This window comes from Octopus sinensis, linkage group LG13 (assembly GCF_006345805.1).
Source record: "Octopus sinensis linkage group LG13, ASM634580v1, whole genome shotgun sequence".
Lineage (NCBI taxonomy): Eukaryota > Metazoa > Mollusca > Cephalopoda > Octopoda > Octopodidae > Octopus > Octopus sinensis.
In genome coordinates, this window is record NC_043009.1 from 71,792,720 (window position 1) to 71,818,470 (window position 25,751).

The following is a 25,751-nucleotide window of genomic DNA, read 5'->3' on the forward strand; positions in this document are numbered from 1 at the left end:
TAAAATACCAAGATGAAGAATATTACTAGTTAAGACAGGTACAAGATGTTGTGTTAATTAGTAGTAAATTACAAATTAAAAGGTGATCCCCCCACCCGACCTTCAGACAGAATGTCGCTAATACAAATGCCATCAGTTCACTGTTAAGGCATACTGTGTTACAAAGCTTAACACTTGTAAACTGTAATGCTAAATAAAAAAATAACGGGTCGTCCAGATATCCAGCAGACTATTATTAATAAAGTGTTATTCTAAATAAATGGGATAATTTCAATAAGAAGTCTGTAGACATGTTTCTGAGTGTGTGTCTAGATACACACACACACACATGTATATAGTAGATAGATAGATAGATAGATATACATATATATACACATATATATGCATATATATATATACATATATATGTACATATATCTATACATATATATATATATATATATATATTATATTATATTATATTAAATTAGAGACAAAACCACTATTAGGCAAATCCCTAATATTATATCATCATCATCATCATCATCGTTTAATGTCCGTTTTCCGCGCTAGCACAGGTTGGACGGTTCGACCGGGGTCTGGGAAGCCAGGGGCCGCTCCAGGCTCCAGTCTGATCTGGCAGAGTTTCTACGACTGGATGCCCTTCCTAACGCCAACCACTCCGTGAGTGGAGTGGGTGCTTTTTACGTGCCACCTGCACAGGGGCCGGGGGGTCCGGAATCGGTCACGATCGGTTCATATATATATATATATAATATATATATATATATATATATATATGTATAATTATAATAATAAGGGTTTTTTGCAACAAGTTGCTTAAACCACATACCGACAATTTTAGAAATAGCAGCCAAAAGACTACTATTTCCTTTTACTACAAAAATGAGTCTCCACAGACAACAATATTTGTAACTCACATAAGGCAAAAAATGATGAAATCACACAGTCTTCACTTGTCTATATAAATGTGGATATGCTGATTAGCTTTTATATTTTTCGATGTTGCTTGATCGAAAATATAGGAGATAAGTTTTCCTAGCATTTCTAGATTTATAGGAATATTATGTCGATAAAGGAAACGAGTCTTATGATTCTAATCCAGAAACGTACGTCCATAATTAACTGAAGACTGTTTGATTTCATTATTTTTCTTCTTTTTTTGCCATATGTGAGTTACAAATATTGTTGTCTGTGGAGACTTTTTTTTGTAGAGAAAGGAAATAGTAGTCTTTTGGCTGCTATTTCTAAAATTGTCAGTATGGGGTTAAGCAACTTGTTGCTAAACCCTTATTGTTATAATTATATAAATTTTTACCAAATATGGTCCTTTTCCATACCAAAATACTACTAGGTGAAATTTGTTGATTTTATTAAATTAATTATATTTCACCCTATATCTGTAATGATATATATATATATATATATTATATATATATATATATATATATTTGTAAAAAATGAAGTTCGAAAATGCTGCTATATTATACAATTTTTAATTTTTATATATACATTATAACATGTTTCAGTTCCTGAAATGAACCTTATCAAAAAAAGTTATATATAAAAAAAGACAGCTCATGCCGTCAAACACAAGAAATTCATTTATAATACACAACGGAGTCAGACATCTTAGAGTTCATGTATAGTTGATATATAGTTTGAAGTAAGTTCATTCATGCTATATGTTCAAAGTGTTTGATGCAGTGGCCCACGGTGGCGATACGTATTCAATACCAAAAACAGATCAAAGTGGTGGAAAGCAGTCAATACAGAAGATTATATATATATATATATATATATATATATATATATATATATCATGGCACTTCGTTGGTTATGATGACGAGGATTCCAGTTGATCCAATCAATGGAGCAGCAGCTTGCTCATGAAATTAAAATGAAAGTGGCTGAGCACTCCACAGACACATGTGTACCCTTAACTTAGTTCTCCGGAAGATTCAGTGTGACACAGAGTGTGACAAGGCTGGCCCCTTTGAAATACAGGTAAAACAGAAACAGGAAGAAAGAGTGAGAGAAAGATTTGGTGAAAGAGTCCAGCAGGGTTCCCCACCCCACCCCTGCTGGAGAATCATGGATCTTTAGGTGTTTTTGCTCAATAAACACTCACAACACTCAGTCTGGGAATCGAAACTGCGATCCTATGACCATGAGCCCACTGCCTAACTACTGGGCCATTGTGCCTCCACATATATATATTAGGTTGGTGCATAATTATTGTGGCTTTTTTTTTCAATAAACTTTATTCAACAAAAACAATAACAGCATTTAACAAAAACATTTTTAAATGATTATTCTGGAGCATATTCATCATCTACTTCAATTTCTGCTTGGTGTTTTGTTTAAATTGGTATTTTGGTTAAATTTTTTGTTGAATAAAATTTATCAAAAAAGACCCACAATAATTATGCACCAACCTAATAGATATTTTATATATATATATATGATGATATATATAAATGCATAAGCATATATATATGTATATATACATGCATATAGATGTATGTATGTGTGGCTGGATGTATATATATATATATATGCGATGCAGCCATGTCCTATTCCTGTATAAGCAGCAACAGATGCAGTACATACATCCGTATGTATTCATCGTGTTAATCTCAACATCATCTTTTTTAATTGGATTTACTCTTTTTTGTTATTGTTATCATCATCATCATCACCATCATCATCACTACTGTTGCTGTGCTTATTTGACTTATGCTTTGCTCCACTTCCCCTACACCTCCTCCCCTCCTACAAACTTCTTTTTTCCTCCTCCCTTCCTTTCTTACTTTCACTTTTCATCGTTCCCCCACCCCCCACCCCATCCCCACCCGTTATACCATTACCTCAACTCGTCTGGCAAATCTCCAAGAGATTCAATCATTGGTTACAAGTTGTTCTCTCTCCTCTAAACTTGTCCCAGAAAGCATCAACACTTCTCAAGACTTTCACACAAAACACCCGACTCCTTCCTTCTCTTCCACAAAACAAACTAAAAAAAGCAGAAAAAAAGAGAACTTCGTCTGCTTCACTGTTTGATTTCTTTATTTTTTCAATGTTTAATTGTTTTCTTATGTAGAGAGAAAGAGAGAGAGAGACAGACAAACAGACAGACAGACAGACAGAGTTTGATATTTCTTTCTAAGACAGAAGAGAAATGAGATGCTGTGATATTCATGCCTGTCTCGGGAGCATCAATAACAAAGAGGAATAAACTTGTTGTTGTTGTTTAACACCAGGTCAGCCCTGATCCAACAGACTTGTCATCGAGAGAATTCCGATCGTGGCCATCTCATCGTTTCCATCTCTAGAACAGTAATTCTTACCTGGGGGTCTACCTGACCCTTTCGGGGCCAATGTAGGATTTTGGTGTTAAAAATTTATCAGCAATAAACTTCTTGTAGTTTTACAAAACACAAAATATTTTAATGACTTTTTAAATACAATTCCTTAAAAGATTTAATTATAAAATAAAATTAAAATAATCTTTTAAACATGAAATGTCCAGGAGGGTCCAGTAGAGTAAAACATGAACCAAAGGGTCCACAGGTAGAAAAGGGGTTAACAACCACTGATCTAGAACTACATTCTTCAATATGTCTTTCCTTTCTCATTGTTGATTCCCCCCACCCCCCAGTCAGATCTGATCTAACATACCCCATGTACAAAAACATTCCAACTGTGACCTTCTCAACTTGTTTTTGCAGACATAACACATATAACATGTCATTCTCTTTATTGACCCTTGAGTTAGACAATTTTAAAAGAGGAGCATAAAGCTGATTCAGTCAGCTCCCCAGTACATTACTGGTATTTATCAGCATAGAAGAGAGAGAAAGCAATATCAATCCCAGCTGGATTTCAAGTCAGAACTAAATACTTCCAAAACTGGATTATAATATCAATAATAAGATTAACACTTGTGCTTCAGAAGAGGGAGATTTCTCTCTGCATGAAACCAATGGTAGCCTTGTTAATCTACAAATAAAGAATATTTATCTACCACTGATTGTTGAACACTCATTCTCACTGTTCAATACAAGCGTGTGTATATATATGTGTGTGTGTAGATAGATACATACATACAGGGATGTCTGTGTAGCCAAGAAGTTCAATGAGCTTTTGAAGCTGATTTGACTACCATTTCTTGCAAGCTGAAATCCTCACATGGAAGCTACTTCATTGACTCATAGGAGTAAAGTGTGTATTATGTAGACAGGTGAAAGTGAAAAGAGGAATTGGTGAACATCTGGGTTTGTTTTAGAAACAAGGAAATCACTATCATTTGGGACTCCATCAACCTGGCTCTTGGCATCTCTCCAGACTCTCTCTCTCTCTCCATCCACACAAATGTGTACAGGATGTTTGCTCTTTGCAAAGGGTTAAACAAATACAAAAGGATGGTGAGGTGGAGGAAAAATAATGAAAATGGAAAACAGTTTTTAAAAGAACAAATTCTAAACCCTTAGCATTATTAATCAGAATGGGATCTTCGCATCTTGTGATTATTGTATGCATCTTATGTAAACAGTACAACATACACTCTCTCACACACACACACACACACACACACACCTGAGAGAAGGGCTGAAACCAAAACAATAAATCAATCAAATATAACAATGGAAGCACACACATGCATGCATGCACATGCGTGCGCACACACACACACACATGCATCTTTTATCTTTTCTCTAGCTCCAATCATTAGACTGTGGCCAAATGGGAGCAACCGTCTTAAAAAATCTTGGTCAAGCGAATTAATCCCAGTTCTTAATGTTTCTCTTTCTTATACCTTGTATTACTTATGCCACCCTGACTGTTCATTGTGGGTAAGCCCTCACTCTCTTGTTCCAACTGTCTCTCTAACTCTCTCCCAGCTTCATCTTCTTCCTCTTCCTGTAGCACCCAAGTATCCCCTCGACAGTAAAAGGGCAACCTCTGTCCTTCTGTCAAACTCTAACCTCTCAGTTCCACTCCTTTTCTCAGATGACGGGGTCCTTGTCTTGTGAGCCCATGGGTGCTAGTGCCATGTAAAAAGCATCCACTACACTCTGTAAAGTGGTTGGCATATTAGGAAGGGCATCCAGCCATAGAGACTATGCCAAAACAGATAATTGAAGCCTGATGTAGCTCTCAGGCTTGTCAGCTCCTTTCAAATCTTCCAACCCATACCAGCATAGAAAACGGACATCAAATGATGATGATGATGATGCATGTGCCTTAAACGTGTTTCCCAGGTAGAACCAACATGGCACAGTGTGTGAATGACCAAGCTGCAGCTTTTGTGTCAAAGCTACAATTCACCTGATGGGCTTCTATGTAGTTTCCCTGGACCAGTCTGAGGAGGCCAAAGAAAACCTAAAATTTGACTAAAATCTCACAAATTTAGATTAAATCCAGACCTTGTGTTTGTGTAGGGAGCTTCTTAACCATTTCTGTGTGTGTGTGTGTGTGTGTGTGTGTGTGTGTGTGTTATGAGAATGCATTTTGGGCGCAAAATGTTCATTAGTTTTAGAAAAACCCAAACTAATGAATCAGGGTTTGAAATCAGAACTCTGCAATAATGTGTGTGTACAGGTGTAAGCATACACACCCACAAACATACACACATGTGCATATGTAGATGCACACAAAATATGCATATGCACATACAAACGTGCACATAGATAGATGGATGGATAGATATATAGATAGATGATAGATAGATAGATAGATGGATGGATGGATGGATGGATGGATGGATGGATAGATAGATAGATAGATAGATAGAGAGAGAGAGAGAGAGAGAGAGAGAGATGGACGGATGGATGGATAGAGAGAGAGAGAGATAGATAGAGAGAGAGAGATAGATAGATAGATGGATAGATAAACAGGCGGCAGACAGAGATAGAGAGGGTTTTGTATATGGATGGAAATAGATTAATTGACAATCTATAAATATAATTAGCCTAACGCATGAGTGGGTGTGTTCTATTTATTTGATTGTTTCGGAATCCACACACACACCCACACAACTACACAAATTTATATACACACACAAATATACACACACCTACACAAGTATACAGATTCACCTTCACATACATTCTACATTTGCATGTACCCATATAAATATACCCCTATGGATTAATTACCTTCTCAGTTGACTGGCAATAACGGTTAATAAGTGTGTATGGCGCGATCTTTTATTTTTCTTTCGTAAACCAAAGAATATCACTTACCAATTACCTCACTTCATCTTTTCTACATTGTTTCGCAGACTGTTTGCCAAATAAAAGACTTCAGAATATAACAAACATGTTTCCCAAACCAATACAGGCATTTAAATACCAAAAATAATAAAACCTGTCAACATCCTCTCAGAGAATTTGAGAGGTTTTTAAGGCGGCATCCCAGTTTGGAAAATGGCAGAAAGAAAAAACTGGCTTTTCATAAACAAATAAAATATGCAATAAAACTTGGTTTTAAGGCATAAAAAAAGTTATTTTAAATTCTTTAAACTAGCAAAGAATTCCTGGCTCTGTGTAGTTTTCAGCTAGTTTTTAGGAATAAGAAATAGATTTTATATATGTGCTTCCTAAGCACATTGTTCTGGGTCCAGTCCCAATATTTGGCACCTTGTACATGTGTCTCCTACTATAGCCTTGGACTGACCAAAGTCTTGTGAGTGGATTTGGTAGGCGGAAACTGAAAGAAGCCTGTCATGTGTATGTGAGTGTCTGTGTTGATCCCCCAGCACTGCTTAACAACTGGTGCTGGTGTGTTTACATCCCTGTAACTTAGCAGCTCAACAAAAGAGACTGACAGAATAAGCAGCAGGCTTAAAAACCAAAGGTACTAGGATAGATTCATTTGACTAAAATGCTTCAAAGCCCCACTCACAAGGCCTTGGTTGGTCAGCAGAAAACACTTGCAGTGGGACTGAACCTGAAACCAGTTCGCTGAGAAGCAAACTTCTTACCACATGGCCACTCTTGTCCTTCTGTGTCCCAAACAAATAAAAAGGGACCAAATGTGCATCACTTTCAACAAAGAATTTTCCAGTTGTTTCATCAACTGAACTCAGCTGGCTGAGTATCCCTCAGACTTAGACTGCCATCTGAAAGTCTTCCGTGTAGTTTCTGTCTCACAAAATTCACTCACAAGACTTAGGGCTTACTTGGGGTTATGGTAAAAGAAACTTGCCTAAGATGTCATGCTTGGAAATTATAATACTGACCAGAGAGAACAACATGGTTAAGAGTTCAAATGTGATGCACTCCAGGTTGCAACACACAACTCTTATTTTTTGCATTTGGAAGGAGGGTAATATTGATTTTAAAATTTTGACACAAGGCCAGCAACCTTGGGGGACAGTGTAATCCAGCAACCCCAGAATGCAACTGGTACTTATTTTATTGACCCAGTCAACCGCAGTAGAATTTGAACTCAGAACGTAAAGATGGATGAAATACCACTAAGCATTTTGTCTGGCCCAGGAACAATTCTGCCAGGTTGATATGATTTCAAATTTCAGCACAAGGCTAGCAATTTTGGGGTCAGTGGGGTACGTTGATTACATTGACTCCAGTACATTATTTACATTATTTACATTTGACAGATATTTGTCCCACGAACATATGGTGTAGTGGTTAAGAGCATGGGCTACTAACTCCAAGATTCTGAGTTCAATTCCAGGCAGTGACCTTAATAATAATAATAATAATAACATTGAAAAATACCTTAGGAATGAGAACCCAGGTTTGAAATTTCCCCAAGACACCTGATTAAGGCTGGAGGGCATATCAGCTGAAACGTTGTGTTAATACACAACGTTTCAGCTGATATACCCTCCAGCCTTAATCAGGTGTCTTGGGGAAACAAACAAGATGAGGACAAACATCCATCAAATATAAATAATGTAAATAATGTCCATAATTCCTCATCTCTTAAATAAAGAACTGTATTGTTCGGTTGTTATCATCATCATTATCGTTTAATGTCTGCTTTCCATGCTGGCATGGGTTGAACGGTTTGACTGAGGATTGGTGAGCCAGATGGCTGGACCAGACTCCAATCTGATCTGGCAGAGTTTCTACAGCTGGATGCCACCCTTCCTAATGCCAACCACTCCAAGAATGTAGAGGGTGCTTTTCCGTGCCACCAGCACAAGGGCCAGTCAGGCAGTACTGGCAACAGCCACGCTCAAATGGTATTTTTTATGTGCCACCTGGACAGGAGCCAGTCCAGCGGAACTGGCAATGACCTCGCTCAAATATTTTTCACGTGCTACAGGCACAAGTGCCAGTAAGGTGACACTGGTAATGACCACGCTTGAATGGTGCCCTTTTACATGCCACCAGTACGGAAGCCAGTCAACTGCTCTGGTAATGATCATGTTCGGATGGTGCTCTTAGCACTCCACTAGCACGGATGCCAGTCAAGCAGTGCTGTCATCGAATTTTGTTTTCACTTGCCTCAACAGGTCTTCGTAAGCAGAGTTTAGTGTCCAATGAAGGAAAGGTACACATAAGTGGGCTGGTTACGCTCCTGGCATAGGCCACGGGTTATGGTCTCACTTGGCTTGCCAGGTCTTCTCAAGCACAGCATATTTCCAAAAGTCTTGGTCACTACTCATTGCCTCGGTGAGGCCTAATGTTCGAAGGTCGTGCTTCACCACCTCATCCCAGGTCTTCCTGGGTCTTCTTCTTCCACAGGTTCCCTTAACTGCTAGGATGTGGCACTTTTTCACGCAGCTATCCTCATCCATTCTCGCCACATGACCATACCAGCACAGTCGTCTTTCTTGCACACCACATCTGATGCTTTTTAAGTCCAACTTTTCTCTCAAGGTACTTACACTCTGTCGAGTATGCACACTGACATTACTCATCCAGTGGAGCCTGATCTGGCTTCATTCCTTGCAAACTTACATATGTCCTTAGCAGTCACGGCAAAAATGAATGGCAAAAATTATCTTTGGTGGAATTTGAACTCAGAACACAAAAGACAGGTGAAATGCCGCTGTTTTGCTCAACAATGCAAACAGTTGTTCTGCCAAACTGGAAGAGGCTTCATATTGCTGCAACAAAGAACAAGCCATCCATGCTTACAAAAGGAATAAGAACATGTAGCACCAGAATATGCAATGCATGTGTGTGCCTGTATCTTCTGTGAGACTCCTCTACATTGAAACCGTCTTCGTATTTTTTGTTCTTGCTCCGAACAACAGGCAAAACAGACTAAAAGAATAAATAAGAGAAAGTTAGAAAATGTTAAAATATTCGAAAGCACAGGGGGCAGGGTAAGAGCAAGGGGTGCAGAGTACCCCACCTAGATTAAATGGTTTGAGAAGCAAACTAAGAACAACAAAGTCAAAGCTAGACTGTTTTTTTGAAAAGCTAACTCACTGAGACTAACCACTGAACCTAACGTTCATAATTAAGACATCAATTATGAGTGAAAGCAGGAATAAACAGGAACGGCAGCTGCGTGTTTAGCGATTGATGATATAAAATAACAGCAATGAAACAGTAATTTCATCTCCTGCAGGTTGGGGAAGGAAACCTCCTTTACATTGTTGACTGAACTGCTAGAAATAGCAGTCAAATCTCCTTTAAATCACATCATCATTATCATTTAAGTGTGTTTTCTATGCTGGCATGGGTTGGACGGTTTGACAGGATCTGGTAATTCAGAAGACTGTGCCAGGCTCTACTGTCTCCTCTGGAATGGCTTCTATGGCTGGATGCCCTTCCTAAAGCCAACTGGGTGCCATTTATGTGGCACCAGCATTTGTGGGGTCACTCAGTAACTTGCAGACAAGACCCATAGACTGAAGGGAGGAGGGAGTATTGACGGGCAGAAATAAGTAAATTGCCATAGAGAAGAAATATGGCTGCTTCAGAGAGAGAGAGAGAGAGAGAAGGAAAGAGGGGGAAGGAAGGAGAGAGAGAGATAAGACAGTGAAGCTCTGATGGGGTGTACATCCATGATACAGATGGATGGGGATGGAGAGGGTGAGTGTGGGGGGGGTTGCAAAATTGTGAAAGGAAAGTGTGAGATGGAAGGGGGTATGTGGGGAATAGGTAGAGGTAGTGAGAGGGGTACAGCTTTGTATTTAAGAGATGAAGAATTATGTACATTATTTACATTATTTACATTTGACAGATATTTGTCCTCATCTTGTTTGTTGTTAACACAACGTTTTGGCTGATATACCTTCCAGCCTTCATCAGGTGTCTTGGGGAAATTTCGAACCTGGGTCCTCATTCCTAAGGTATTTTTGGATGTTGTTGTTGTTATTATTATTATTATTATTATTATTATTATTATTATTGTTCAGGTCACTGCCTGGAATTGAACTCGGGATCTTGGAGTTAGTAGCCCATGCTCTTAACCACTGCACCATATGCCCAGGCATATGGCGTAGTGGTTAAGAGCGTGAGTTACTAACCCCAAGATTCCAAGTTTGATTCTAGGCAATGACCTGAACAATAATAACAACAACATCCAAAAATACCTTGGGAATGAGAACCCAGGTTTGAAATTTCCCCAAGACACCTGATGAAGGCTGGAGGTATATCAGCCGAAACGTTGTGTTAACAACAAACAAGATGAGGACAAATATCCGTCAAATGTAAATAATGTAAATAATGTAGTGAGAGGGGTGTTAGGAGAATACATTGTGGTGGGAGGAAGAGAGTCAACAGGTACATATTGTAATGTGCAGGTAAGTTCATGAGGGAGATGGAAGATAGAGTGGAGGGGAATAGAGTGGGTGGTGAGCACGGATAGGGAAGGGGGTGTTGGGAAAAGGGGATGTAAAGAAAAAGTTTGTCAGGGACAGATTGTGTGCAGAGGTGGAAAGCATGGCCATAAAGGACATTCAATTATGGCCTTAATAGGGTCTCCTTAAGCCCATCAAATGACCACCTGTTGCAGTTCTTTGTCCTCTATTCTGTAAGATTCAGCATCTGAAGATCATCTTTTAAAAAAAGGAACCCATTAGATACAAAATATCAGGATTAAAACAGAGTGGTCACTTCTGGAATGGCTTTTGATTAGCTTCAACTCCACTTCATTGAAGTTAACTTGGATCTAAACAGCAAAATTCTCTTTATCAACCAGCCAAGACGACTCTACACTAGAAATAGCAGTAAAATCTGCCTCATATCACAATCTCCTATCTTAAAAAATGTGCACAGTTGATGATGAAGTTTTACACGAAACAGAAGCGTTCCAGCTTGAACAGTCTGCAGCATAAGAAGTGCTCTGAGCAACAGCTAAACCAATCATCGTCTGCAGGACTTCATTAAACTTCTTTTGATATCGTTAATTATTCCCACGTTTTGTTGTGCAGCCAATTCAGAGAATTATCCACAGATTTTTATCACATGATATCAAACTTTCAAAATGATATATGACAACAACTTTCTATGATATCGCATTGTTTTAGTTTATATTTTATATCAAAATTGCTAAACAACAACATTATTGGTTTCCATTTTCTGATGGCTCAGTTACTGGTTCTCCACCTTTCTGAGGATAAGGGTGACAGGATAACGCCATGCCTGTGCAACTTGAGACATAAACCACAGAGAAATTTGCAGAGAGGAGTCTTAGCTTTGTCTTTCACATGTAGACTTCTCAACCACACAGCTATGCTCTCCATGCCAGGTTTATCTGAATCTTGTCTCTTTAGGATGAACAACAATGTTGAGTTTGTTGAGGATTTGGTCACAGCGGAACCTGATTATTTTGTGTTCTCTCAATACTATCATCATCATCATCATCCTTTAACATCCATGTTCTAGGCTAGCATGGGTCAGAGGGTTTGATTGGACCCAATGGCTCTAAGGACTGCATCAGGCTTCAATGTCTTTAGCATGGCTTCTATAGCTGGATGCCCTTTCTAAGACCAACCACTCACCAGCATGGACTGGGCGGTTTTTTCATAAACCCTAGTGGTAGGGCATGTCAGCTTTATGCTGGGGGATGAGGGGTTAAGATATGAGGGAAGGGGGAAAAGGCAGAGCAGGTTCTTGTAGGAAGAGTTGCAGGATTACTCAGAAAAGGGAAGGAAAGAATGATCAGTGGGAGTTGCAAAGAGATAGTTGAGATGAGGTGTCCAGGTGGCCCCCATCAAAGCACAAGGGAAGAAGTAGGTGGGTGTGGAGAGGCAGTGAAGCATGTCACAGTCATCCAATGCATCTGATTCTGTCATGGTGGTGGTGGTGGTGGTGGTGAAACTCATAAAGTCTTTCTGTGACCCAAGGGGAGATGAATTCTAATGTCTCCATTGCAGACATTCTTCAGTTCTGCCTCAACTATAAGAATTCATCTTTCTTCGTGGCACAGACATTTGCCTTGCAAGTCTACAAATTGTCTGCCAATGCAGGCCATCACCAACTTCCTCACGGTCACCTTTCAACTTCTCACATAAAATGAAATACTTTTAACTTTTAAATCCTTCTGAGACCAAAGTGCCAAAGAAACACTGTTTATTCAATTAATTTTGAAATAATTGGCAAAGATTTTGTGAAATATCTTTTTCATTGTTGAATTGTTTGGAAGATATCTTAACAAAATGGGTTTTCTCTATAAAACCACAAACGTCTTGAAGGATGTCTTAAATGTAAACAACATTTTGGAATGGTAGATTCCATATCAGAACTAGAAACTGTCCCAGCTTGGCTGCCTCTTACTTTTCAAAACAGTTAAACCCCATCATGGGTCTCATAAAATGGTTTCTAATGGTATGTTTGACAGCATTGAACTTACAGCATTTTCCAATCTTTCTAACAATGAAATAACCAAAGCACTAAATGCATTCACACACACACACACACACACACACACATGCACCCCCCACACATATACACATGCATCACACACACACACGCACATGCACACACACACACGCACATGCACACACATGCACATGCACACACATGCATGCACACACGTGACTCTCTCTTCCCCCCCCTCTTTCTCTTTCACCAATTCCGCTGTATTGTACTTTGTCCAGATTAATATTCAGATTGCCTTTATTAGTCTCTAAATATTTCCATGGGAATTTCTATTCTTCAAATGAATTTCTTTGGTCTGTTCCTCCATCTATAAATCATATTCTTTCCATTAACTTTACCGATTCTCTATTAATCTCTCAAGAATTTTCTTTGAGGTTTGTTCAGACAATTGCCCTCACAAATAATGCCTTCTTCAGATTTTGGCAGTAATAATTCTGTTGATGCCTTCCAGGGCCTGATTGAAGTTTATGAAAGATCTAAAGAAAAGCCAGAGATGTCACAACAAAGAGTATCTCGCACACACACACGCACACAGACATCGAAAGTTGCCTTGGCTATTAATTAAAACAATGGGGCTGTTGGTGCATGGTCACTAAGCCAGAGGAAGAGCTGTAGTTGTTTGTATCAATCCCCAGTATATAACTGGTACATCTCTCATCAATTTCTATCATGAGTTAAATAAAGATCAATGCCAACCCTGGAAGGATTTGAACAGAGAGTTTATGAGTCAACAAGGGACAGTCTATGTGGTTGTTCAACCTGCTTAAAATAGCAGTCAAATCTCAAAATCAAATCATTATTATCTGAAATAAATAAAGGTCATGGTAAATAATGTGGTTGTAGGTGGCCAATAAAAAGGCTGCACGGCCAGAGCTTTGATCATGGACGTGGTCAATTGCTCCATCAAGGTTGACCTGGGGCTAAACAACGTTTAGTAAAAGCATTTTGTAACAAACACACACACTTACACATACACACACATATACGCACACAATTACACACACATATGCACACATATACACACATGCACTCATATACACACATACATAAACACACACATACATAAACACACGCATACACTTACACATATACACACATGCACACACTATTGACCTCTTGGCAGAATCCTTAAGGCGCTGGACAAATTCTTTCTAGTATTTAATCTGGCTCTTTAAATTTTGAGTTCAATTCCCTGTAAAGACAGCTTCGTCTTACATCCTTCTGGGGTTCAATGAAATAAAATACCAGTCAACTCCTAAGGTCAACAAAATCAACCGCCCCCCACCCCCACCCCACCCACTAAAACTGCTGCTCTTGCACCAAACTCAAAACTATTGTAGCAAGCTGGCAAAATGGTTAGCACACCAGGCGAAATGCTTAGTGGCACTTTACGACCTGAGTTCAAATTCCACTGTGGCTGACTTTGTTTTTTATTCTTTTGATGTTGATAAAATTAAGTACCAGTGAAACACTGGGGGTCAACTCACCCTCTCTCCCTAAAATTTCAAGCCTTGTGTCTTTAGTAGAAAGGATTATTATTATTGTTGTTATTATTCTAGGGTGCAGGCGAGGCTGTGTGGTAAGAAGCTTGCTTCCCAACCACATGGTTCCGGGTTCAGTCCCACTGTGTAGCACCTTGGACAAGTGTCTTCTATTATAGCCTTGAGTCAACCAAAGCCTTGGGAGTGGAGTTGGTAGATGGAAACTGAAAGAAGCCTGTGTTTCTCCCCACCACCATCGCTTGACAACTGATGTTGATGTGTTTATGTCCCGTAACTTAGCAGTTCGGCAAAAGATACCAATAGAATAAGTACTAGGCTTATAAAGAATAAGTCCTGGGACTGATTTCTTCGATTAAAAGTGGTGCTCCAGCATTGCCACAATCAAATGACTGAAACATGTAGACGAATTTGTGTGTGAAGCGAGCAAAATTGTTAGCCTTGTGTTTTGAGTTGAAACCCCACAAAGGTCATCCTTTCAGGGTTGATGGAAATAGGGGACAGGTCCCGTTCTGCTGTAATAAGCCTCCCTCCACACCCACCGAATTTCAGGCTTTGTGTCTACAACAGAAACGACTGTTGTTGTTGTTGTTGCTGTTATGAATGCAGATGGAACTATTCCTCGTTAGTGAATAATGTATCTTGCAGCAGTGGGAACATGTTAACGAGAAGGTAGCTGTCTCTGTTGTTATTACCATCATCGTCATAGTTACCAGACGCTGTCATCATCATCATCATCATCAGCAATGTTGTTACATCGCCTACTGTGTGTTGTCAGCATCACATCATTTCATCACCTGGGATGAAATTATTAGCGGAGTGGGGGGGGGGGTGATGGGGTTGGGGTGGAGCTGCAGACTCCATCAGTTTCAAGTAGGGAGATAAAGACGGGGGGGTGAGAGGGAAGGTAGGGAGGAAAGAAAGAGTAGGAAGAATGAGGTGAGAGGGAGAGGCAGAGAGAGGATGATAGTGATGAGGGAAAGGAACAGAAGGAAATGGTAAGAGTGGTAGGAGAAGGGGAAGAGGAGGAGGAGAAGGAGAGTATGAGAGGTAAAGCAGCAGGGAGAGAGGAGATGAAGAGAGAGAGAGAGAGAGAGGTGGAGGAATAAGAGAAGAGAGAGAGAGTGATGATAGAAAGAGAGATGGAGAGATGTGAAAGAGAAAGAGTGAGATTTGTTGGTTTAGAGATGGGGAAAGATGATGGAAATGAAGGAATTGAAAGAGAGAGAGAGAGGAAGAACAGGAGAGGGAGAGAAAGGATTAGAGATATGCACCATGTGACCCATAATTCTGTCTCACCCCCCCCCCCACACACACACACACAACATAGAGAGTAATAAGAATTGGTAGTTTTCTTTGTTGCTGTGTGTGTGTGTGTGTGTGTGTGTGTGTGTGTGTGTGTGTGTGTGTGAGAGAGAGAGAGAGAGAGAGAGAGAGAGAGAGATGAGGAAGGGTTGCATCAAGAATGGAGATGCTGTGAGATCTGTCCCACCAAAGCCAGCCAGAAGAGAGGAAAATAGAATGATGATAACAATACAGACAGACAGACAGACAGACTTGTGTGTGTGTGTTTTAAAAATCTAATGGAAACACAACAAATGGAAAACCTAACAAACAAAATTTTCCGCTAATTGCCCATCGGCTGAAATTGATGTGGCCCCTGCTCTGATCAACTCCTGTCAAACTGTCCGATCCATACCAGCAGGCAAAACGGATTTTAAGTGATGATCATCTAAATACAAATGATGATAACGATACAGGCATGCTTATAACACCAACCACTTTACAGAGTGTAATGGCTGCTTTTTACGTTGCTCTGGGTGTGTGTGTGTATGTACATATGTATGCATGAATGTATGTATGTAGTATGTATTCTCATGCATATATTTGCATATCTAATCATGCTCATATATAATTAAATGCTAAGCTTCTGGAAAGTTTTACAAACAGTTCCAGTGATGGATTGGATCTGTCGTCTTCGAGTTAGCTTTCTCCTTTCTAGTTTTGAGAAGCCTAATTTCTCAAGATTGGTATTTAGGCAGTGTATTACATATCCCAGTGCCCTAATAATTACAGATATAAACCTGGACCTGTAATCTGGATAGAGTAACTGCAGATTTCTCAAATAGTTCAGCATAGGTGTTCTCTTTTTCACTGATCTTCAGTTTTATGTTAACATCCATTGGGCAGCTAATTTCCACAACTGTACGCAGTTTCTCTTCTATATCCCTAATCATTATATCAGGTATGTTGTGCTTACATTTTATTGAGGTCTTCACTGATACATTCCAACAGCACCCCTTTTTATTATAAGTGGCTGTGGCTTCTGTCATATTGTGGGCTTTTATTTCATTGTCCTCGGGATTATCCTTCCGACGGATTTCATTATAGAGTGTCTTAGCTACAACATCATGTCTCATCGGTAGATATAACTATGATGACATTTTCAGACAACTTCTTATGATGTGGGTGATATCTTTAGTGTGAACTCCACAAATTTGCATTGGTTGTCACATTTTACTGTTTTTCCTGCATCTCTATCCCTTTTGTACATCAGGTACTTGGTTGATATTTCCTGTTCCTGAATTGCAAATGTATACCCTTCAAAGTGGGAGGTAGTAATCTAGCTATTCGTCCATGATAAACTGCTTTGATGATCGATGTTACTATCATCTCGGAGCTTTCTACTCACATATCCATGCATAGTCTTCTGCTCATATAAGCTCATCCTTTCATCTAATGATACTTTGCGGTAGAGTTGTGTGACTTCTTTGGGCATGAATTCTAGGTTATCAGACAAAGAGCGTTGCTCAAGGAGCTGCCGTCCAAGTCTTATGATGTTATCAGCCTCAGGTATGTAAACTTAGTCAAAGATGCACTTTGACACTTGGTGGTTAGAAGATGTTGCCAAAGGAATATGTATGTATGTATGTACCTGTGTGTATGCATGTATGTATGTATGCATGTATTTGTGCATGTATGTATGTATTGCAACCTGTTTGCATGTAGTTCTATGCCAGAAGACTACAATAAAAAATAACAAGTTTTGGATCAGAAATTAATTCTGTTTTTACCTGCTTCAATTCCACGAACTGTCAGGTGTGCAGCATTGTCAGGGTTATTAGTTTGTTAATTTGAAGTAAGAAAAGGCAGCTTCTCACATTTGGTGTTGGTGAATGCAAAGTGGTGGGTCTAGAATAGAAGCAGCACATAGATTTACAATAGTCGTATCAAGTGTGTGTGTGTATGCAATGTGGCATTGGTTGCAAAACATGGTGGGAAGTTGGAGGCTTTCTCCAAAGGGGTTCGGCTCCTGGAACCATCATTATTGTGTGGTAAATTCTGCAAAGTTGGTGGGACTCATCTTGGCAAAGAACCAAAAGGATGACTGTAGTTTGGAAGGAAAGGTAGTTAGAGGGCAGTCGAATGCACAGAATGGTTCTTTATGATTTGGTTTGTAGTGTGTTGCAGGTGTTGTCTTTCTAGATAAATGGTACCCAGCTCTTGAAGGAACTGAGGGTATTTCTCCTGACATTGTGTTCTATAAAGAACAAGCAACATTTTAGGGACAACAAAAATGCTCTTGCCGTTGTTGAAGGAATTTATTTAAAATTTTAATAAGCAATTTGGCATCGTTAGCTCTAACAGGAGAACTTGAAGCTGAGCAGAGGTCATAGAATTGACTTCCAAATAAAAGAAACTCCCTCAGAATCCTTTTGGCATCTGTTTTCAGATTATAGACACAGTCAGCTTACCATTTATTTATGTTCTAACCTAGAGATAAAATTTAAATGATGGGAGAGATATCCAGGTTATCAGAGCTACAGAAGTTGACATGAATCATAATCTGATATTCAAAGTAAGACTCAAAATTAGAAATTAGAATTTTCAATGCTTCAAATAATTTGATGTTGCAAAGTTTAACAAAATCTCTGTCAGGCGAGAGTTACACGAAGACTTGAATTCTTCAGAAGATGCCACTGAAGGGAACATCTTCAAAGAAAATGTTTTCACTGAATTTCAAAACAAGTATTTAAGAGTTACAAAGTTTAAAAACACGAATCTGTTTGGTAAATAAATATAAAGCTTCTTTTTCTGGGAAAAAAAAAAAAACTGTCAAAATAGAAATTATCAGCACAACATAAAGTTGATAAATGTAGAAAAGAAAATGAGAAATGGTGGAGATAAGTGGAAGAAAATATGAACCATAAGAGGAAGATGTGTAGTTAATGTTGTTTAAATTGCAATGGGAAGCCTTGTTTCTGGGTTAGAAACCAGCTCATTTTTTTTTTATTGTTGAGGAATTTTAAAAATAAAACCAGAACGTGTTTCTTTTCGTCTCTCATAAAACATCCCCCCCCCACACAACCAATTCCCAATGCTTTTTATCTGCTTTTTCTCTTTTTTAATCCTTTCTTCACCCACAAAACTCATCTTCACCTTTTACATAAAAATCAAGGAACTCTTTTTCATTTTTCTCATTTACTCACACTATTTTTTCTCTTTCTCTCTCTCTCTCTCTCTCTCTCTCTCTCTCAAACAATCTCTCTTCCTCTCTCTCTCTCTCTCAAACAATCTCTCCTCTCTCTCTCTCTCTCTCTCTCTCTCTCTCTCAAACAATCTCTCTTCCTCTCTCTCTCTCTCTCTCTCAAACAATCTCTCCTCCTCCTCTCTCTCTTTCTCTCTCCCTTCTACCCAATCCCCCGCCCCCTCAGTTTCTTTATAAAACTCCAACTGAAATGGTAGTTAAAAATGAAAAATAAAAGAAAAGAATGGAATTTCTTTCTTCTTTTCCATTGGAACATCATCAGAATGTTTGCCTGACACAATTTTATCTCCTTAAAAATAACTGCTTTACTGAAACAGATTATATAAATATATATAATCTGGTTTTTCAAGAGTGGTTTCTGTGTGTGTGTGTGTGTGTTATGTTCTTGTGTTATGTAATGAAGTAAAAAGTTTAGCAAACTCAACTTGTCTTTTTTACAAACTATTAAATCTACAACTTCTCAAAATGAACAAACCAATACTACTACTACTACTACTACTACTACTACTACTACTACTACTACTACTACTACTAATAATAATAATAATAATAATAATAATAGGCCCAACCAGGAAAGTATTTAATAGTTGAAAAAGAAAACAGGTAGCATGGTACCATAGGCTGCAAGTAGCAAGCCCACAAAACATGAAAGACTACAGGAGTTCCAAGAAAATCTAAGTTTAATAATAGTGATGATGATGATGATGATGATCATGATGATCATGATGATGATGATGATCTCTTTACTAAGCTACAAAGGCTTGAAGAAATAGAAAATATATAATGAACATTAAATGGAAGTGGTTGGGACTTAGAAAACATGTTGGGTGAGACAAAAATGTGTGTGTGTGTGTGTGTGTGTGTGTGTGTGTGTGTGAATTAATTAAAAAAGCAAAAAAGTATTTTAATTTTTACAATAAGTAAATACACAGAAATAAACGAAAATTCTGATAAAATACAGAATAATTGAAATAATTTACAATTAAACAGGGAATAAAGCATGCAAACCTTTACGGGTCCCCATTGAAATATTGGCTAGATTGGGTCCGAGAGCCCCACATTGCTACCTGCCAACCATTGTTCATGATGCTGTCTTGTGCACCTGGAGGTACCTAAAATTGCTCTTTGTGTTGGCTGGGGCAGAGTACAACCCATGGCATCAGGATTCTTCTGTTTCTCATTGGAATATCTTTGAAATGTTTTCAACGACCACCTGTCCTTTGAAATTCTGAAATTGATGTTTGGCAATGTTCACTCCTCCCTCTCTCTCTCTCTCTCTCCTCCCTCCACACACACACACCCAAAGCTAGACATTCCTGAGTGTATGTCCCTGAATGGTTTGTTCTAGAATTGTGAGATCAAAACCTAAGCAATTCCTTCATCCTCTGTAAACGTAAACCATTCCAAAACAGTCCAAACAGTTACATCCTCGTTTTCCGTGGTCACTACTGTTGCTATTATTGCTACTGCTACTACGAAATATCAAAGTCACTCCCTGGTCACTGGTGCTACAGTTGTAGAGTTCACCATTATTTCTGTGAAGAATCAGACACCAAGTTGTAGAACAGACGTCAGACAAAATACTTTGAGACTCAACAACACATATGCTTGTGTGTGTGTGCGTGTGTGTGTATCCGTGCTAGCTCCAACCCATGCTAGCATGGAAAACGGACGTTAAACGATGATGATGATGATGATGATATATATATACATATATATATATATATATATTTATATATATATAGATAGATATAGTCTTATGAAGAAAGGCTGAAGACGCTCGACCTTTATTCTCTCGAAAAACGACGATACCGTGGAGATCTCATTCTTGCTCACAACATCATAAGCGGAAAGTGTAACCTCTCGAAAGAGCTGTTCTTCACTCCTGCTCCAGAGCGTCGGCTGTGGGGTCATTCCGAAAAGCTCTATCTGCGACGATTTCATCTCAATCGAAGGAGAGGGGCTTTCTCCGTCCGGGTTGCGGATCCGTGGAATAAGCTGCCAGACAATATGGTGAAGATGCCGACGACCGCTCGGTTCAAAGTCTCCCTTGACCTCAAGTGGCTTGAACTTTTTACATGAACACCACCCTGTACATAACTCCATGTCCCCCTACATGGCCTTGCTTTTTGCTTTTTGAGCCAAAAAATTAACTAACTAACAGATAGATAGATAGATATGTTTCTTTATTAGCCACACAGGGCTGCACACAGACAGGACAAATTACAAGGTAGAGCTTTTCTTTTGGGGGTAAAAAAAAGAGGGTTTGGTTTTCGATCAAAAGGGATCGTAAAAGGAGAGAAAGAGGACAATAAAAAGGGGGAGGGACAAAAAAAAAGGGGAAAAGGAAAAAAATCGATCAATAGGGATCGTTATCACAGAAATGTCAATGTAAAGTGTAAAGAGGAGGACAGGTGAGGTTTACCCGTGGAAAGAAAAGCCTAAGGAATAGACCACGGTAACCTCGGTCAATGAAGTCACATGTTATATTTTTTTTTTTTTACAAATAAGCAACTCTGTATTAATATTTACGGTTCATAGGATCATAGTCAAGGTGGCTTTGTCATTCATACGTGCCATCCTTGCTACATTCACCCATCTTTTTTTAAAACATTCACTAGACAAAACTTGCCTCTCTACTCTCACTTTCCTCTTCAAGTGATACTTGAAGAAGTTGATGAGAGATTGACCAGAGAGGAAAGTGTTTGTCTCTAATCCTTTCAGGCACGTCCACCAGATACATTCTTTCGCCATAGCCACAAGTATGATAAAAATAGCTCTCCCTTCCCGTTTGAAGGAAGGAGGCATGACAATATTAATGATAGATTCGACTGATAAACCGACACGTCCCACACATGACAGCAGTCGTTCGACATAAGCCCACAGGTCGGAGATTGTTGGACACTGCACGATTGCGTGCAGAGCGGTTTCGTCGCTCTGCCCCTATCTCAGGCAGGTCGGCCCCGTGTTTCTCGAGCCATGCCTATAGAGCTTATCCCGAACGGGTAGCACTTCTCGGTAGCACTGCCAGGCCAGGGATCTCTGGAACTTGTCCATAGGTCCCAGCCCGAAAGTCGTTTCAAACAGGCGGGTCAGGTATTCCTCGTCGATGCCCAGGTTTGCCCCAAGATCGTCGTTGTACCTCCCCTCCACTAATCCCCTATAGAATGCTTTGGTTGTGTTGAAGTCACTCAAGGTCGACCCGGGACGGCATAGTTGTTTGAGAGCAACGCGACACTCGTGGTGCCATTCGCCCTTCCTCGGCCTCTTTTTGATCCACGACTGCAGTTCGGTCATGGAGACAAGCTGCATGCCTCACAAACAGCGACCACTGTTCACCATCGTCTACATAGAGCTGGAGATGTCGCAGTCTCAGCGCGTGTCTGCGCATCATCAACCACAGCATGCCCAGCCCTCCTTTTAACGGGTGTTGACAGCAAATGGATCGCCTGACCATCGGGACGCATCCTTTCCACAAGAAGCAGAAGAGAATGCGTTCTAGTTTGGTGATGGTAGGGTCGGGACAAGGTACAACGGTCAGGCGATAGTAGATGATGGATGCGATGTACGTGTTTGCCACCTCCGCCCGACCTTTTAGGGACAGTTTCCTCTCGGCCCATTGCTGGGCGAGAGTGACCACCCTACTCATTATCTCGTTCCAGTTCTTCTTCCAGACCCCAAGCAACTCAACCAGGCCGCCCGTCCAGCGTCCCACGACGGAGGTACTGGTGGACGGCATGGGCTTGCTTCTCCAGGTGCCGAGCCGCAAGCCCACTGACTTTTCCCGGTTGATTTTTGCTCCTGTCACCGCTTCGTAGTCTTTCAGTGTCTCGCTGACCAGCTCGATGTGCTAGTGGCTTGACACTATGACGGTGACGTCGTCCGCGTATGCAGACATGCTCGTCCCGCATCCCAATTCTCGCAGGATGCCCCTCAGAGTCGCCAGCTTCCTCAGTAGTGGCTCGAGAGTCAATATGTATAGAAGCGACGAGAGGAGGCATCCCTGACAGACCGAACGTGCAATGTCGAAAGGTCTCGATAGATGTCCATTTACACGAATTACCGAACGGATGCCTCTGTACAAGGCAGCTATCCAGCTGCGGAAGACGGGACCGAAACCAGCCGCTCTCAGGACTGCCTCCAAGTATCGATGGTTTACCCTATCGAAGGCTTTCGATTGATCCAAATTGATCAGGGCCCCACCCATGCCAGGTTCCTTAACTACTCTGTCTATGATGTAGCGCATCAGATGGAGGTTGTGATGGATGATCCGGCCTGGCATGGCACACGTTTGTGCCTTGTCGACCAGTTTCTCGATGACAAGCGCCAACCTCTTGACTAACACCTTGGTCAAAATTTTCAGGTCTGCATTGAGCAGAGTGATTGGTCTAAAGTTATCTATAATGTCCCCCTTGTTTGGATCTTTCTTCAGCAGCATTACGGCTCCTCGACTCACAAAACCGGGTATGCTCCCGTTTTGCTGCCAGTTGCAGTATACCGCTGCCAAGACATCTCCAAACAAGTCTGGCATACAATTGTAAAACTCGTAGGGCAGACCATCCAAACCCGGCGATTTGTCTCTCGAGCATTCTGCCATTGCGTCCCGCACATCCTCTGCCGAGAGTCGTGGTAGGCTGTGCAGGTAGGCACTGAAGTCCACCCTGCGTTCACGCTCGCCACTCATCCCGTACAGTCGGGCAAAGTGCCGCTGAAATGCCTCGCACATCTTGCTGGGCTCGAGCAATTCGCGCCCTTGTTCATCTACCAGAGACCGAATGGTGGCTTTGTTGCCCTGCTGCGCCTCCACCACCCGGGCCTCCCTCGCGACTCCAACACCTTCCATCCTTAGAGCACGCATCCTAGCCCTGACAGCACACCCTTCGTGTTTGGCGTTGAAGTGTTGGTCAAGGGCCAACCTCGCCGCTAAAACGTTGGATGTGATGCCGCTTCATATTGCCTCTTCTAACTTCTTAACTAACTCACCCTCTACTCTATTTCTATCTACGGCTAGTGCCTTGCTATATCTAATTGCTGCCACTTTTACTGCTCTCTTGAGGGCGAACCACCATAGATAGATAGATGTATATTCCAAGATGATAATAATAAAATAAGCTTAGTCAAATTGTGTATTTAATTGTTAATATGATTGATGTGATGGTATTGTGATGTAATTTTTATTAGCAGCACAACAACAACAACAACAACAAAACTGAAAAAGAAAGGGACAGACATAGACATGAATAAACTTTGATCTCTTGCATTATATAACCATTACACACATACACACATATATATATATATATATATGCCTATGCTCATCTATACATAACGTTCATGAGAGTTGGTAGGTTTTGAAAAGATTAGCTAACCATATTCATTTGAGAGCAGTCTGAGAGAGAGAGAGAGAGAAAGAGAGAGAGAGAGAGAGAGAGAGAGAGAGAGAGAGAAGAGAGAGAGAGAGAGAGAGAGAGAGAGAGAGAGAGAGAGACTGTCCCTGCTTTCAGAGCTAACCAGAGCTGGGTGAAAGGCAAAGCTAACACTGGTGTAATTTGAACTCAGAATGTAATGCCTCATTACTAGACACTTTACAAGGCCTTTTAAATAGGAATTTCTAAAAGAAAAGTCACCAATCTTTTCTTCGTCCAACTTCCCTGGGAAAATGAAATGTAAAGTTTTCCTCAGTCGAAACTGAACTCAGAATATAAAAAGACAAAACATATCAAACAAGTTGCATTCTTTTCTAAATCATTTTTATTTTCTAGAATTTAAAGTTGTTTATTTATTAGAGTCACTTTGCTTGTTTTTAGATTTTGAAACACTGCAGAGGGAGTTTTTTTTTCAAATTAAAATATTTATAATCTCAGTTGATCAAGGTTTTCAACTCACTATGTTACATCTATATGATATACCTGTATTTTAACTTATTTTTCCCTCAGCCTTATTCTAGCAACCAAGCATTTTTTCCATTTCCCTACCATTTCTGTCATCAGCTTCTCTTTACATACACTTTTTTCCAAAAACCTTTCCACTTTATGTAACCAGATATTGTAATGTCTCCATCCTTTGATGCCTCTGTGGCAAATAAAAGAGTGCAATATATAATACCGTGAGGTTGTTGAGTGAAGATATTGGGTCTACCGGGGGTTTGTACTGTTTGTCAACTCGCAACAAGAACTTCAGACAGACACTACTTTACGCAATACATGTGCAGTTCCAAGTAATGCTGACTTTTGCAATACACCTAGATTATAGGCTATTTCTGAAGTTTCCAGATATTTCTTCAGGTTGAGAGGTATTGAACCCAATGCTCCAATGACAATAGGGATAACCTTTATGTTTGACTCTCGTAGCTGCCACATCTTGCTGATCTCAATTCTCAGCTCTCCATATCTATCAACCTTTTCTCTTTCTTTCATGATGAGATGTTGATCTCTTGGCACTGCCACGTCAATTATCAGGCACTCTTGTCTGTCCCTCCTAAAGGCTAATACATCTGACCTTTGGATTTTTGCCTTCCCCTTTTCCTCCATTACCTTTTCCAGTGAATGTTGATACCAACCAGCCGTAACCTCATATCCATACTTACGGCATAGCAGCCAGTGGAGGTTTTGGGCCATCTTGTCATATCTATGCTTGTACTCCTGCTGCACAAAACTTTCACAAGCACTAACAATGTGAGTCACACTTTCGACCCTCTTCCCACACATTCTGTACAGGTTCGTTGCACTTGTGTGGTATATATTCTTTATCACTGAATTGGTATTCAATACCTGGTCCTGGGCCACGTTGATTGGGCTTTTAGTAGAATCTTTTTTTAGGTCACCCTTGTTGAATCACCTCCATGATGCTTCCTGGTCTTTTAACTTGTTGGAAATGACCAATTCC

General features: G+C 40.1%; 1 protein-coding gene across 1 annotated transcript in view; it reads left to right on the top strand.

Moving 5' to 3' along the window:
- Positions 1-25,751, top strand: part of LOC115218534 (zeta-sarcoglycan) — a 135,311-nt gene that overhangs the window by 45,871 nt on the left and 63,689 nt on the right. The gene's annotated exons all lie outside the window — the stretch shown is intronic.